Raw genomic sequence first — 16,710 nt, 5'->3', positions numbered from 1 at the left:
GATTAAAAGTAAAATAACAGCTTTAAGTAATAAGTAAAAACAATTAACTTATTCTTAAGTTCATATTTTTATCTTGTTTTTTTTTTTAACTACCATTTGTCTTAATTACCTTCACAATCTTTTTTACTATTCCATAACTTTCACTGTTACTAAATTTCATTTGCCCTAATTATCATTTATGAGGATAAAAATGGTAATTTGATGATTTAAAATAAGTTTTAAGTTAATTTTATCATATAATTTTAATACTTAAAGTAAGAATTAAGTAATAAGTTTTAAGTTAATAATTTAAGTATAATTTAAGTACTTAAAGTCAATTTAAGGCATTAGTTAATAAATTTAAGTTTTACCAAACACTTCCTGACTTTAAATGATTAAGTTGATTTATCAAATATCCTTAATTTTAAGATCTTTAATTAATCGGAACTTTCATTTTATATTTTACGGATTTGGCATAAAATCATAAGCTGCTAGGCAATGGCCATCACTATCTATGGTGGGTGGTAGCCGTGGTAGATACATCACTGGCATCATCTTTAGCTGGGGCTGTGCTCACATTAATTGTTTCTGCCTCTCTTTCGAAGAGTTTGGAAGGTTTACTCTCTCGAATCTCTTCATCTCCACCCATTTTCCCCACAACATGGCATACAATCCAATTATTATCAGCATCCCTCATACAATACTGTTACACGCAAATACAAATACCATGTTAGTACAAATTTATTAATTATGTTCTTGAATATATTTTCTATTTTTCTATTTTTCAAAATAAAAACTTCTAGACAAAGTATATGAATTTATATACAAAAAATAGGTATATTAAGTATGTATTTGAAAACATTTTCTAAAATTTAAGGCACTAAAAGATTTTAACTTCCTCAAAATTTTAAAATATTAAAAAAATATTTTTAAGAACACAAAATAGTTAAATTTTCTACTTTGTACGCAATGATTTGTATGTAACTTGCATGGTTTATTGAAGCCAAAATGGGTGGAAAGTGAGATGCATGTTTTTAGCATTAAATGACTTGTTAGTTTAGTTTTAAAGGAGGGAGTTAGTCATATGGTTTTATTAGTTTAGGATTAATTTAGTAATTTTCTCTCTGGAGACACTTTTCTATAAGATTTTCTTGGCTTCCAAACATGGTTTTCACTTGCGAAGATTGTGCTATGCAAGGCTAACTTTAGCTGATATATGGAGAATCATTCGTACGCATCCAAGGATGGAGATAGAGTGCATTTCTTTGTAATGATTTCAACCTTACTTCTCTAGATCTGAGATTTTATTACTTTGAGATAGCATATAAAGAGTAGTTCTCATTTGAAATTCAATTGACTAATGAAAGAAAAATGGTCTTCATAAGTAGTCCCTATGGAGACGATCGAGCTACCACACTAGCTATTTGATCTTTTTGATTTCAAATAATACATGTGAGAGTTCTTTTGAACTTAGAGCAAATAATATCTAAACTGGACCTTTTAGACAAACAATATCTATATGGTTGAGAACATGTTATTTATATAGAAATTTATAATCTAAATTAGTTGTTTAAATCAATTTGTATGAAAGAAATAAGCAGATTGAAGGGAAGGGGGAGCTTCAGGATGCAACTTCTCATTGATGGTGATGGAACCAAGGAGTGCCACAAATACTTGCATGAGAGGGGTTGAGGATTGATAAAAAAAAGAACCTCTTTCACATACACCAAGTGGCTAGGGTCACTTTTATCATCACTATTCAACCTTTTTAACACGGTGATTATCCATGGTCTAATGGGATTTAGAACTTGAATTCTTTCTTTTAGTGTTTTCTTTGAGTTGGGGAAAATGATTGAAAAGGAAAATGAATTTTATATATATATATATATATATTTGGATTTTGAGAGAAAAGTAGTCTTTTCTTATATATCTTATAATGGTATATGAATTCAGTAAAATTTTTAATAAAATTATAGTATATGTTATTTAATGTTTAAAAATAAATTTATGTTGTAAGTAGTAAAAATATCCTCTTTCAAGGTCTCCAAGAACTTAGGAGATAGTGGATTGCTTTTCTTTTCACTTTAAGAGAGTGTTAGGTATGGGAATGAAAAATGAGAATGAATATTTTATTTCTATTCTTATTTTTTCTTGAATATTAATAAACTTAGTGATTTCAATTCTTATGTTTGTATGCATATAAGTGAAATGATAATTTGTTTATATTTCAATGTTAAGTAAAAATGAAAAAAGAAATAAATTGTCAACAATATTTGCACATATGGTTTAAAATAATTTTTATTTTTATTTTTAAAGAATATTATATTATACAAAATAATTTTTTACTTTTATTGAAAAAAATCCTTGAGAGTTTTTTTTGTTTTTGCTAAATAATGAAAACCTATTTGGATATGTGATTTAAAAATTATTTTTCTTAAAAAAAAATTATACCACTATTTAGTTATTAGTATTACTCTTTAGAAACAATTTTTCAAAACAAAGTAGAATAGAGAACTGTTCTTTTGATTTTTCTTCATTAGAGAAAATGAATTTTAAATCAAACGAGACTTTGTATTGAATATATTAATAAGTTTCATAATTAAAAAAAAATGATTTTATTATATTATTAATTGCCCTATTTTATTAAAACTATTTATTTTTAATTTATTTCTAATTAAAAAAATGTTTTTAATTTTTAATATAACGTGAATTAAACTTAGTTATATAAATTAAATTTACATGTTTTTTACAAAATAAAAATAAAAAATTATTTTTAAAAGCAACTTATTTTAAAAAGTCTTTAGTTTTTTAATATTTAAAAAGTATTTTTAAAAATACCTTGCACTAAAAAATCAAAATACCTCGTACTTAAAATGAATTGAAATCCTACTTATAAGTGTCCATCGAAATCACTTTTGATTCCATTCTTATTGTCATTTAAGTTACCTAAACATGATAATGAAGAGGGAAAAGAATGAGATACTCATTCCCACTCCTCATTCCCGCATATCAAACATGCCCTGACGAGTAACCAAACATATGACAATATTTGGGTAAAACAGTTAAGAATGTAATACATACTTCCAAATGTGATGGGCTATAATCCCATGATATCGGTTGTATACTTCTAATATTTGTAATTGTCAAAAAAACATTTTAAATAGAGCAACAAGTAAAAAATGTTCGACATCTTTAGATAATCCTACATTTTGGTTCTCGTGTGGGAAGCAATTGAAAAAATTGGTGATAAGTTCTTTAGTCATGGAGGGGATAGAGTTGTTCGGGAAGAGATAAAGGATTTTCTCCATCCATCCCCAACAATTGAGGTTGTAGCTAAACTATAGCTAGCCTAACATGGAATGATTGAGCATTATAAGAAATAATTATGCATGAAAGGGGCACTTGCCATGAGTGATTGGAGATGGTCTCTAAGGCTAAATTTTTGTTATTTATAAAATTCAAATATTTTAATCATGAATATCATTAAATGTAAAAGAAATTTCATATATTTTTTAAATTAAAAATATTGGAATACAATATAATTTTTATTTTAAACATTGAAAATAATATATTTATTTATTTATTTGCTTATTTATTTCATTCATTCTACAAGCCAAATATAAGTATAACATAACATATTCCATTGAATATGCTACTTTAGGATATTATGTTCATTGGATTTAATATCCAAGAAGATATATCATATCCTATGGAAATTATATCCTAAGATATGCATTTCTTGGAATATAATGTCCTAAGATATATATCCTATCGTTTCCTAATATATATATATATATGTATGTATATCCTATCATATTCTATCTTGCCAACCAAACATAGCCTAATGCCATGAATATGAGGTATTTCATTCTCCTCAATGTCATCATGATTCCTACCTTTTCAGTCATGTTGGTAGGATTAGGAATGGGTGATGTGGGTCTAACTAAACGACCTTGACTATTCTTAGTCCAATTTACCATGAACAACTTTGACAACACCTCCAATAACTAGTTCCAAACAAATGACTAAATAAAGAAATAAAAATAAACAAGAATAATGCAAATAAATGAAATAAAAGAAATAAGAGAGAAAAAATTTGCCAAGTTATGACGATGATCACAACCTAATAAACTCCCACAAAATTTGCTGGACTTTTTTGGATATGCTTTCCCTAGCAATGACGCTAAAAACTTGACCACATCCAAATGTGTATAAAGAATTGACAATTCCCTAAGTGTAGGATGCGGTTGTAGCTTTAAGAACTTGGTAAGTCCGGTGTCAAACCTTAGGGAATGGATCTTGGAATGTAGGTGAAGTGAAGAGAATCAAAGAATAAAAGATGGATATAATAGAAAATTCTTTCTTCAATCTTTCTTCAATCCTTCTTCGATTTTGTTTATTATTATTTTTTTATTTAGTCATTTGTTTGGAATTGGTTGTTGGGATTAATACCAAAGCTGTGCATGGTAAATTGGGCTAGGATGGTCAAGGCTATTTAGTTAGACCCACATCACCAATTTCTAATCCTTCTCACATGGCTTAAGAGGGTAGCAATCATGGTGGGAATGGGGGGGGGGGGGGGGGGGGGGATGAAATGCCCCATATTTGCATCCTTAGAGGTTATCTCTAAGTGTTAATCTCAAATACATGTGCTTCACTTTGTTGGGATTGAGCCCCTAAAAACATGTAACAAAGTTAGACTTTATGATCACCTTTTTATCCCTTTTATACATTGATATTGATTTGAGCATTCAACCTATATCACTTGCATTGTACATGACTTGGGTGCATTAGGAGTTGAGCATAAGATATAAGTTATGAGTTCTCTACAAGATGATAAGTTATTCGTAGTCAGTTTATAGATTTGAGTAATCTAGTAGAGTTTGTAGTGTACTACATTCTAATTAAAGAGATGACTTATTTTGGCTATTGAGATATGTTTTCCATGGTGAGTGCACAAGTGTGTATGATTATAGATTGAACAAGACCTACAATGAATCATGATATAAAACTATCATGTTGTCACACTTTACTAGGTTACTATTTTATATAAACTCTCAACCTTGATAAGATATTGAACATGTGCTGAAATCAATAAGAGGCTTTTAACCTATGGGTAAGACCTTAATATGGTCATATATCCATATAGATTGGGTCATTGCTGATGGAGACTAGTGGTAACAGATATTCTTAATAGAGGCACCATGATATCTCATGGGATTGAGATATGTCTTCTTCGGTGATCCAAAGGACATATGATCATGAAATATGTGGTCGTAGCAATTCATTTAGTAGAATTTGACATATGTTCCTTGGAGTTAAAGTATTTCAGTTGATCACATAATATATGGATTTATAACTCAAGGATTAAAGAGGTGATATTAATAGGTTGATGACATTAGATTATTAGATTATGAACACCAGTTTATGGGGACTTTGTATACAATGAATAGTAAGTCAAAGACTTAAACTTTGTCTCATTGTAATTTCATAAGATACTGTGCAATTGACTCTCTTTAGTAGAGTGTTGAATCAACTTTAGAATTCAATTTTAAGGGAGCCGGTATTTTTCTATGGGTCACAATGGTCTTCACTCAAGTTGTTAGTTCATGGTAGCACATGTTTTCAGGATATTTTTAGGTATGTAATTTATAAGTATGCATAAAAGAGTTTTGGTAAATAAAAAGTTGTGCTGGATTTTATGAATTAAGTTTTTGGAGTGGGCTAATTAATTAATTGGATTCTATTAGAGTTAATTAATTATTAGGACCCAAGTGGGTTGGATTAGGTGACCCAAGTCTAATTTGGGCTCGAGTCACTTAAGCTCACAAGGAAGCTTATATAAACCCCCTCTTAGGGGTTAGGGTTTCGTTCTTCCTGTTTAGTTTTCTAAAGTTTTAGAGAAAGGGACCTTAGAAAAATAGAGAGAAACCACCATTCTCTTGTGTCAGGATCTATAAAGGGAGAGATCATGTGGAAAATCATTAGGTAGATGAATTCTGCAACACCTACATCTCTTTCTTTTGATTGGATTCGATTTGCGAACATCCAAAATATTGTAGGTTTGACCTTTCTATTTCTTGATCTTTATTCTATCATGGTTTTTGATGTCATGTGTTTCCACTATGATAGATCTAGAGAACCTTAGGGACAGATGCATGCGCCTTATGTGATCTAGAGCTAGAAATGGAGCTATATGATGTTGCTTGCTAGGAACCCATGATCTTTTTGTTCCCATATGATATTGTCCACTTTCGGCCCAAAAGGGCCCTTATGGCTTTAAAACATGTCTACATGGTTAAGAGGAGCTCATACATATATAGCACTGAGAACTTTCTCCCCTATCCGATATGGGACATCACATTTGTATGGGCTCTTCTTAATTATATAGATATGTTTTAAAGCCGTGAGGACCCCTTTGGGCCTAGAGTAGACAATATCTACAACATTGGGTGTGGATTGTTATAGAAATAATATTAGAGTCGATCCCTAACCCCGATATGGGGAGTTTGTTTGGTTCAGTAGGAGGTGTTTTACTGTTTGACCCTGCAATCCCATGTGACACAATGATGATGTTGTGTCTGCATGGAGGAGTGTTTATGATGTCCCATATCAAATAGAAGAGAAAGTTCCTGGTGCTATATATGTAGAAGCTTTTCTTAACCCTATAGATGCATTTTAAAGTTGTTAGGGTCCTTTTGGGCACAGAGAGGACAATATCTACATGGTTGGGTGTGAGTCGTTACAGAAATGTTATTAGAGCCGATCCCCAACCCTAGTGTGGGGGTTTGTTTGTCCCCATAGGGGGGGGGGGGAGGGGGGGGGGGGGGGGGGTTTGTCTATTTGACTTTGCAATCCTTTAGAAAACAATGAGGATGTTGTGTCGGCATGGGGGGTGTTTGTAATATCTTACATCGGACATGGGAGAAATTTTTTGACACTATATAAGTATGAACTCTTTTTAATTATGTTGACATGTTTTTAAGCTATGAGGGTCCCTTTGGGCCCAAAGTGGATAATATCCACACGGTTGGGTGTAGGCCGTTATAATAATGCATGATTCTCTCTTAGAAATTTGATAGTGTAAAAATATGAAAAAAAATTTTGGCACAAGAAACTGAATTATTGTACAATATTTGTAAGATACAATAAAAATTTGTCCCATAAGCCTATAATTAAAAATCCAACAATATATCTAATAATAATAATATCTTCTTGGAAAATAAATTTCTCTTTAAGTTTTTGCTTAGAATGCCTATTATGTATATATTGAAGATATAACTGACTATCAGTATGTGAAGATGCAAGGTGTCATGCCCCAAAACCCACTCTAAGGGCATGATAGTCATTTCACACCTCAAGGCCAAAGACTCAAAGTGGAAATGACATAAACATTCGTATTGTAACTAGAAAATTACCAATTACCAAATTCTTGTTTAGAATAGTAGAACAAAAGTTCTAAAATCTCCACATAACAATTTTTGAAACTAACACATCAAACCAAGTTCTATTGTCCAAATAACTCTAAACTCGAATAATTTTAATGGAAAATAAATTTTAACATCTAAACAATGCTCAAAATAAAGAGGGTTTTGAAAAAAGTCATAACAAGCCAATTTCCCCTCCTAACCGTCATTCCTCACTTGAACTGAGGGTACCTGAAAAATTATCAACAAAGGGAGGAAGAGCTCAAAGCCCAATAAGGAATATTAACATAGTTTCATGGATCAAATATTTTTAATTATACTTACAAATAGGAAATATAACATATACTCTATTTATAAAACTTTTAAATTAAACATACTAATGCATTTAAACAATTCAACAAACATTTTCATATATATAAGAATCATTTCATATCAATTTCAAATCAAATACATTTCAATTGTTTTCACTCTAGTTATCAAATAGCAAATAGTGCCCATTTAAGTGGGACTTTACAAATGGGTGGCTAGCCTCAAATGTTCTTTTTAAGGTGGGCGGAACCAAACATTACTAGTACTAGTAACCTCTAACCAAACCCCTAGACGCTGGGGTTCAAATAAATTACATTTCCCACAATGAAAATGTGAAGGTCAACTATTATATCCCGTTGACAAGGGCCAAAAAGTCAAATATAATATCCTGTTGACAAAGGCCAAATAAACCAGAGTCAAATTCTTTATTTTATTATTTCAACTTACAAAAGCAGAAAATCCCCAAGTATTTTGATATAAACAAAATAAATGTTATAACACATTTTTTTTCCATACAAAAATATATTTGATCCATGCTTAAAAGAAAAATTAACAATTACACATTGCAAACAACATATATGTAATTATTTTCTTTTGCAAAATCTGTATTAATTTCCCTTACCTCAAAAGAAGTTCTTAAAAACTTTGGAGAAAAATAATTCTAGAAAATCTACTCTTCACCTAACAAAGTATAAGAGAAATAACCATTACTATTTATCTAAAATTATAGGTTTGACAATCCTTAAATTTTAGGTATTCAAATTAATGTTTTTAATTATGAAAGATAATTTAATCTATTCCTATTTTAGAAAAATTAATAAATTCCTAATTCATATAAAATTTAAATTTTATTTTAAATATGTTTCTTGGGACACAACATAATTTAATTAAACTACAATTTATTCACTAATTAAATTTTATGCTACTTATTAACTTAATATTTATCATTAATCTAATTATAATACTATAAATTTAACTAATTTGTACTTCACCTTATTTATTTATACATAGTTTATTCCACTACTTTCATATTTTCCAAACACAACTACCATAACATTCACACAAACCAATGTAATATATATAAATATGTATATACCATCCCCCCACTCACACACTCCATGTGCATGCCTCTTTATTATTATTAATATTATTATTTCATCATCCTTCATTCTTCCACATGCAAACAACTTTTTTTTAAAAAAAAAAAAATTTTGATGGCCACTATGCACGCTGTCTCAAAACCTGTTTATTATTATTATACACTTTTAGAAATCACTCAATACATTGAAATCTTATAATTTTTTCTTCCTAATATTTTCCAATCCCTTAAGCCACATATAATCATATATCTATTTACTCATTTAATTTTTGAAATTTCATTACTTAGATCTATTCGTTTAAGAAATTTTGAATTTCCCTATTTTCATCAATGGAACAACCTATATTCATAATTTCAATATTTTGACCTAAAAAAAATTAAATAGATTAACCCTAGCCTAAATTGAAATCTTCCAAAGAATATTTTTTTTCATCTAAAAATTTAAGATTTCCCAATTTCCAACAATGAATCAACCCATAATCTTAAATTTCCAATATTTTGATGTTAAAACGAATTTTTTTAAAAAAACTAACCCTAATCTAAATTAAAATTTTTTCAAAGAATATTTAGCATGTTCAGAATTGACTAACGAATATAATATATTAATTTAGGATTAGAATCTTACCTTGAAAAATCTGAATTTCAAACTCTGAACCTCTAACCCTTGAACCCTACAATATCCAATTCTCTAATTTTGGTTGATAGGGTTTTCTGAATAGAGGAGGCAAGAGGAAAAATCTAATTTATACATAGGATTATTAATTGTAAAAGGACACTTTCACCCTTAATGAGTTTAATTAATTAATTAATTACTTGTAATTTACTATTTTGCCCCTATAGTAAATTTTGGAGTGTTACATCCTCTCATCTTTAACAAAAGTTTAGTCCTCTAAACTTGACTATCCTGGGTCTTGAAAAAGATGTGGGTGCTTTTCTCTCATCTCCTCTTCTAATTCCTAAGTAGCTTCTTGAATACTATGATTGCTCCATTGGATCTTTACTAACTTGACAACAACGTGATGTAGTACCTTGTCCATCACATCCACAATCTAAATTGGTACTTCTTCATAAGTCAAGTCTTCAGAAATCTGAATAGGCTCCAACTCCACAATATGAGAGGGGTCAAAAACATATTTCTCAAATTTAAAACATGGAATACATTATGAATCTTAGACAAGCTTGGGGGCAAGACCACTTTATATGCCAAAGTGCCTACTATTTCTAATATTTCGAATGGACGCATAAATTGAGGACTGAGCTTTCCATTTCTCCCAAATCTCATCACAGATTTCATAGGTGATACTTTTAAGAAAATATGATTAGCTACCTCAAACTCCAAATCCTACCTACGATTGTCAGCATAACTTTTCTATCTACTTTGAGTTGCCTTTAATATTTCTTTAATTAAGGCAACTTTTTTCAACTGTCAACTATATAAGTTCAGGCTCCAAAAGTTTCCTTTCTCCAACATCATCCCAACAAACAGGAGATCGACATTTCCTACCATATAGCCCCTCAAAAGGTGTCATCCAAATGCTAGCTTGAAAGCTATTATTATAAGCAAACTCTACTAAAAGTAAGTAATCATCCCAATTACCTTTTAAGTCTAAAGTGCAAGCTCTCAACAAATCTTCCAAAACTTGAATTACTCTTTTTGATTGACCATTAGTCTGAGGATGGAAAGCAGTACTAAAACTCAACTTAGTACCCAAAGCTTTCTGTAGACCATGCCAAAATCTGGAAGTAAAACGAGGATCTCTATTAGATACTATAGAAACAGGTACACCATGCATTCTCACAATCTCCGTGATATATAAAGAAGCTAGACGGTCCATAGAGAAGTTGAATTTCATAGGCAAGAAGTGAGTAGACTTTGTCAATCGATCAACAATCACCCAAATCATATTATTGCCCCTTAAGGTCCTTGGTAACCCTGTCACAAAATCTATAGTAATATGTTCTCACTTCCACTCGGGAATAGAAAGTGGTTGCAAAGACCCTATTGGTCGTTGATGCTCAGGTTTCACTTGTTGACACACCAAACACTAAGCCACAAATTGCGTAATATCTCGCTTCATACCTGACCACCAATAATTATGTCTCAAATCTTTGTACATCTTTGTCCTTCCTAGGTGGATCGTAAGCTTAGAACAATGAGCTTCCTCCAAAAGCTTCCTCCTTAAGTCTCTATCATTTGGGACACAAAGTTTAGTCCAAAACCTCAAAATTCCATCATCTGATAAAACAAAGTCAGACTTACTGTCTTTTTTAACCTTATCCATAAGTTGCACTAAATTCAAATCGTTCTTTTGTAGGGCCTTAATTCTCTTAACTAAGTCTGGTTGCACTATGAAATTCGCCACAAGTGCTCCTGAGTTCAAAACTCTAATATGGACATGTAAACTCCTCAAATCCTCTATTAATCGCCTTTGACAACCTTTAATAGCTGCTAGGGAACCAACTGATTTCCTGCTTAAGGCATTAGCTACAACATTCACTTTCCCTAGATGATACTGAATAATACAATCATAGTCCTTGAGTAGTTCTATCCATCTTCTCTGTCTCATGTTCAATTCCTTTTAGGAAAACAAATACTTCAAGCTCTTATGATCAGTGAATATTTCATAAGTTTCACCAAAAAGAAAATGTCTCCAAATCTTAAGTGCAAAAATCACTACATCTAACTCCAAATCATGAGTGGGGTAATTTCGCTCATAAGACTTCAACTGTCTAGAAGCATAAGCCACAACTTTTCTATGTTGCATAAGGACACAACCCAAACCCTGATGAGAGGCATCATTATACACTACAAATCCTCCTGAACTTGAAGGGATAGTCAAAATAAGAGCTGCCACTAATATATTCTTTAACTCTTGAAAGCTATGTTCATAGTCATCAGACCACTCAAACTTAACCCCTTTCTATGTGAACTTAGTCAAATGTAGGGCGATTTTAGAGAACCCCTCAATAAATCGTTTATAGTAGCCAACAAGTCCTAAGAAACTTCGGATTTCAGTCACAATACTAGGTATCTTCCAATTTGCTATAGCATTTACCTTTCCAGGGTCAACTGAGATGCCATCCTTAGTTACCACATGCCCAAGAAAAGAGACTTTATCTAACCAAAACTCACATTTTTTCAATTTAGCATACAATTGCTCATCTCTTAGAATTTGCAATACAATACTCAAATGGTGCTCATGCTCTTCTCCACTCCTTGAGTACACCAAAATATCATCTATAAAAACCACCACAAACTAATCTAAATAGGGTTTGAATACTCTATTCATTAAATCCATAAAAACAACAGGTGCATTAGTCAAACCAAAAGACATAACCAAAAACTCATAGTGCCCATACCTAGTTCGAAAAGTAGTTTTGGGTACATCCACACCTCTGACCCTCAACTGATGTTATCTAGACCGAAGATCAATCTTAGAGAATACACAAGGACCCTAAAACTGATAAAACAAATTGTCAATTCAAGGAAAATGATACTTATTCCTCACAGTCACTTTATTCAACTCTCTATAATCAATGCAAAGCCTCATTGATCCATTTTTTTTTTCACAAATAAAACAGGAGCTCCCCAAGGTGAAACACTAGGTCCAATAAAACCCTTATCCAACAACTCCTAAAGTTGAACCTTCAACTCTTTAAGTTCCACAGGTGCCATCCTATATGGAGTCTTAGAGACAAGAGCTGTTCCTGGTACCAAATCAATGGTAAATTCAACCCCCCTTTCTGGTGGCAAGCCAAACAAATCGTTTGGAAAAACATCAGGGAAATCCCTTACAACGGGTATGTCCTCCAACTTTAAATCACTTTCATTACTCACCACATAAGCCAAAAATCCTGGACAACCATTCCTAAGCAAAGAACTAGCTCGTAAAGTGAAGATCATAGAGAGTGGTCTATCCACATGCTTCCCCACAAAACTGAACTCAGGTTGACTAGGGATGCTAAATATCACCATTTTCCCAAAACAATCAACAGAAGCATGATTGGAAGCTAACCAATCCATTCCTAAAATTACATCAAAATCCTGAAGGTCAAGGAGTACTAAGTCAACGAGCATTCCCCTATAACTAATTATCACAAAACAATCTCTAAGCATTTTACTGGTCATAACAAAAACTTCCATAGTAGTAGCAACAATCAAATCAAAGTCCATGCTAGCAATAGACATACCCAACAAACCAGGAAAAGATATTGAAATAAAAGAGTGTATTGAGTCTGAATCAATTAGGGCTCTAACAAATAAAGTGTGGATTCAGATAGTACCTGTCACCACATCAAAAGTAGTCTAAGCATCTTGATGAGTCATAGAAAACACCCTCCCTTGGGCCCTAAGCTTATGTTTATATTCTTTATTCTTCTCCTTAGGCTTCTTAATGATAAACTTTTTAATCTTTGGACAATGCCGAACCATGTGTCATTGCTTCCCACAACCAAAGAAAGCTCCAATCTCTCTAGCATGGCCTACCCCGTGCTTCTTACCACAAGTAGGACAAATCACACCTGAATTTTGTGTTATCTTCCTTTTATTTTGATTTCTAGTAGAGACGAACCTTTTTTGTGCTTGGTTACCATGAGCACCATCACTCCTATTCCTCTTCCTTGGTTGTTGCCTATACTGATGAAGCTTCTCATTATACAATAAGGGCCCTGTCCACAATCTCTGAATAGATGCCAAGTTTTAGAATATATATCTTGTTCTTCATGTAGGGCTTTAATCCATCTTGAAACTTTAATGTTTTTTCCTCATTCGTAGCAATCAACTGTGGGACAAAACGTGACAACTCTGTAAATTTGGCCTCATAATGGGCCATAGTCATCTCCCCTTGTTCCAAACGAACAAACTCTCCCACCTTTTATTGCCTAACATTGTCAGGGAAGTACTTCTTGTAGAAAGCCTTCCTAAACTACCTCCAAGTTATAGTTTCTTGATTCTCCAAAAGCCTTTTGGTCATACATTACCAATGATCTGCTTCTTTTTCTAACATAAATGCTGCATAAGAGGCCTTTTGCTCCTTAGAGCAAGCTATGACATCAAAGAATTTCTCCATTTTAAGAATCCAAGCCTTTGCTTCTGTTGGATCTGAAGTGCTAGAAAAATAAGGAGGACTTAGTTTCTTATAGTCATCAAAGGAGATACCCCTAGAAGATGAGCATTGTCCCTGACCATTAGTCTCAACAGCTCTAGCTTGATGCTCAACCAAACCAACTAAAGTTCCGAGATACCTATAAGCCATTCTGCACTCAAGGGAGGCAAACACTCAAGTGGAGGAGGTACACCATCATTAACCTGACTGTTTTGGGGATGTTGTTCTTCTTGGTGGCATGATCTCCTATAAAACATAAGGTATAACTAAATTAGTCACTAAGAAACCAAGTAGACAATTTGGATTTATAAGGAAGAAATAGTTTATGCAAGATGAAGCTAAAACTTCATATATCCCCAAAGTAAACTAAAACAAGTTCCCAACAAGATCATAACCTAGTGCTCTAATACCACTCTATCACACCCCAAAACCCACTCCAAGGGCATGATGGTCATTTCACACCTCAAGCCTAGAGGCTCAAAGTGGAAATGACACAAACATTCGTATTGTAACTGGAAAATTACCAATTACCAAATTCCTGTGGAGAGTAGTAGAACAAAAATTCTAAAATCTCCATATAACAATTTTTGAAACTAACACATTAAACCAAGTGTTGTTGTCCAAATAACTCCAAACTCAAATAATTGTAATGGAAAATAAATTTTAAAATCTAAACAATGCTCAAAATAAAGAGAGTTTTGACAAAATTCCTAACAAGCTAATTTCCCCTCCTAACCGTCACTCCTCACCCGAACTGAGGGTACCTGAAAAGTTATCAATAAAGGGGGGATGAACTTAAAGCCTAATAAGGAATATTAACACTATTTCATGGATACTTACAAATAAGAGATATAACATATACTCTATTTATAAAACTTTTGAATTAAACATGCTAATGCATTTAAACAATTCAACAAACATTTTCATATATATAAAAATCATTTCATATCTATTTCAAATCAAATACATTTCAATTGTTTTCACTCTGCTTATCAAATAGCAAATAGTACCCATTTAAGTGAGACTTTACAAATAGGTGGCTAGCCTCAAATGTTCCATGTTCCTTTTAAGCTGGACGGAACCAAACACTACTAATACTAGTAACCTTTAACCAAACTCCTAGAGGCTGGGGTTCAAATCAATGACATTCCCACCATGAAAATGTAAAGGTCAACTATTATATACTGTTGACAAGGGGTAAAAAGTCAACTATTATATCCCGTTGACAAGGGCCAAACAAACTAGAGTCAAATTCTTTATTTTATTTATTTTATCTTACAAAAGTAGGAAATCCCCAAGTATTTCGATATAAACAAAATAAATGTTATAACACATTTTTTTTCCATACAAAAATATATTTGATCCATGCTTAAAAGAAAAATTAACAATTACACATTGCAAACAACATATATATAAAATTATTTTCTTTTGCAAAATTTGTAATAATTTCCTTTACCTCAAAAGAAGTCCTCAAAAACTTTGGAGAAAAATAATTCTAGAAAATATACTCTTCACCTAACAAAGTATAAGAGAAATAACCATTACCATTTATCTAAAATTATAGGTTTGACAATCCTTAAAATTTAGGTATTCAAATTAATGTTTTTAATTATGAAAGATAATTTAATCTATTATTATTTTAGAAAAATTAATAAATTTCTAATTCATATAAAATTTAAATTTTATTTTAAATTTGTTTTTTGGGACACAACATAATTTAATTAAACTATAATTTATTTCACTAATTAAATTTTATGCTACTTAATTAACTTAATATTTATCATTAATCTAATTATAATACTACAAATTTAACTAATTTGTATTTCACCTTATTTATTTATACATAGTTTATTCTACCACTTTCATATTTTCCAAACACAACTACCATAACACTCACACAAACCAATGTAATATATATAAATATGTATATACCATTCACACACTCACATACTTCACGTGCATATCTCTTTATTATTATTAATATTATTATTTCATTATCCTTCATTCTTCCATACACACACAATTTTTTTTTTTTTTTTAATTTTATGGCCACTATGCACACTGTCTCAAAACTTGTTTATTATTATTAAACACTTTTAGAAATCACGCAATATATTGAAATCTTATAATTTTTTATTTATAATATTTTCCAATTCCTTAAGCCACACATAATCATATATTTATTTACTCATTTAATTTTTGAAATTTCATTACTTAGATCTATTCATCTAAAAAATTTTGAATTTCCCTATTTTCATCAATGGAACAACCTATATTCATAATTTCCAATATTTTGATATTAAAACAAATTAAAAAATAACCCTAATCTAAATTAAAATTTTTCAAAGAATATTTAGCATGTTTAGAACTGATTAACGAATATAATATATTAATTTAGAGTTGGAATCTTACCTGAAAAAATCTGAACTTCAAACATTGAACCTCTAATCCTTGAGCCCTACGATCTCTAATTTTGTAATTTTGGTTGATAGGGTTTTCTGAATAGAGGAGGCAAGAAGAAAAATCTAATTTATACCTAGGATTATTAATTGTAAAAGGACTCTTTCACCTTTAATGAGTTTAATTAATTAATTAATTAATTACTTTTAATTTACTATTTTGCCCCTGGAGTAAATTTTGGGGTGTTACACAAGTCGCACGAGTTACTTTACCAACTTAATCTGGGTGGGCACAATAGCTCCCGGAGAAAGACGATTACCATCTCTGGATGAGGTTCCTAAGTCTACGTCTCCTAGTCCTGAACCCCTGAAGCTTTTCGAGCCGTCAAGTT

Source organism: Vitis riparia, chromosome 4, assembly GCF_004353265.1.
Source record: "Vitis riparia cultivar Riparia Gloire de Montpellier isolate 1030 chromosome 4, EGFV_Vit.rip_1.0, whole genome shotgun sequence".
Taxonomy (NCBI): domain Eukaryota; kingdom Viridiplantae; phylum Streptophyta; class Magnoliopsida; order Vitales; family Vitaceae; genus Vitis; species Vitis riparia.
The sequence above is the reverse complement of the archived record's forward strand: the minus strand, read 5'-3'. Positions refer to the sequence as shown.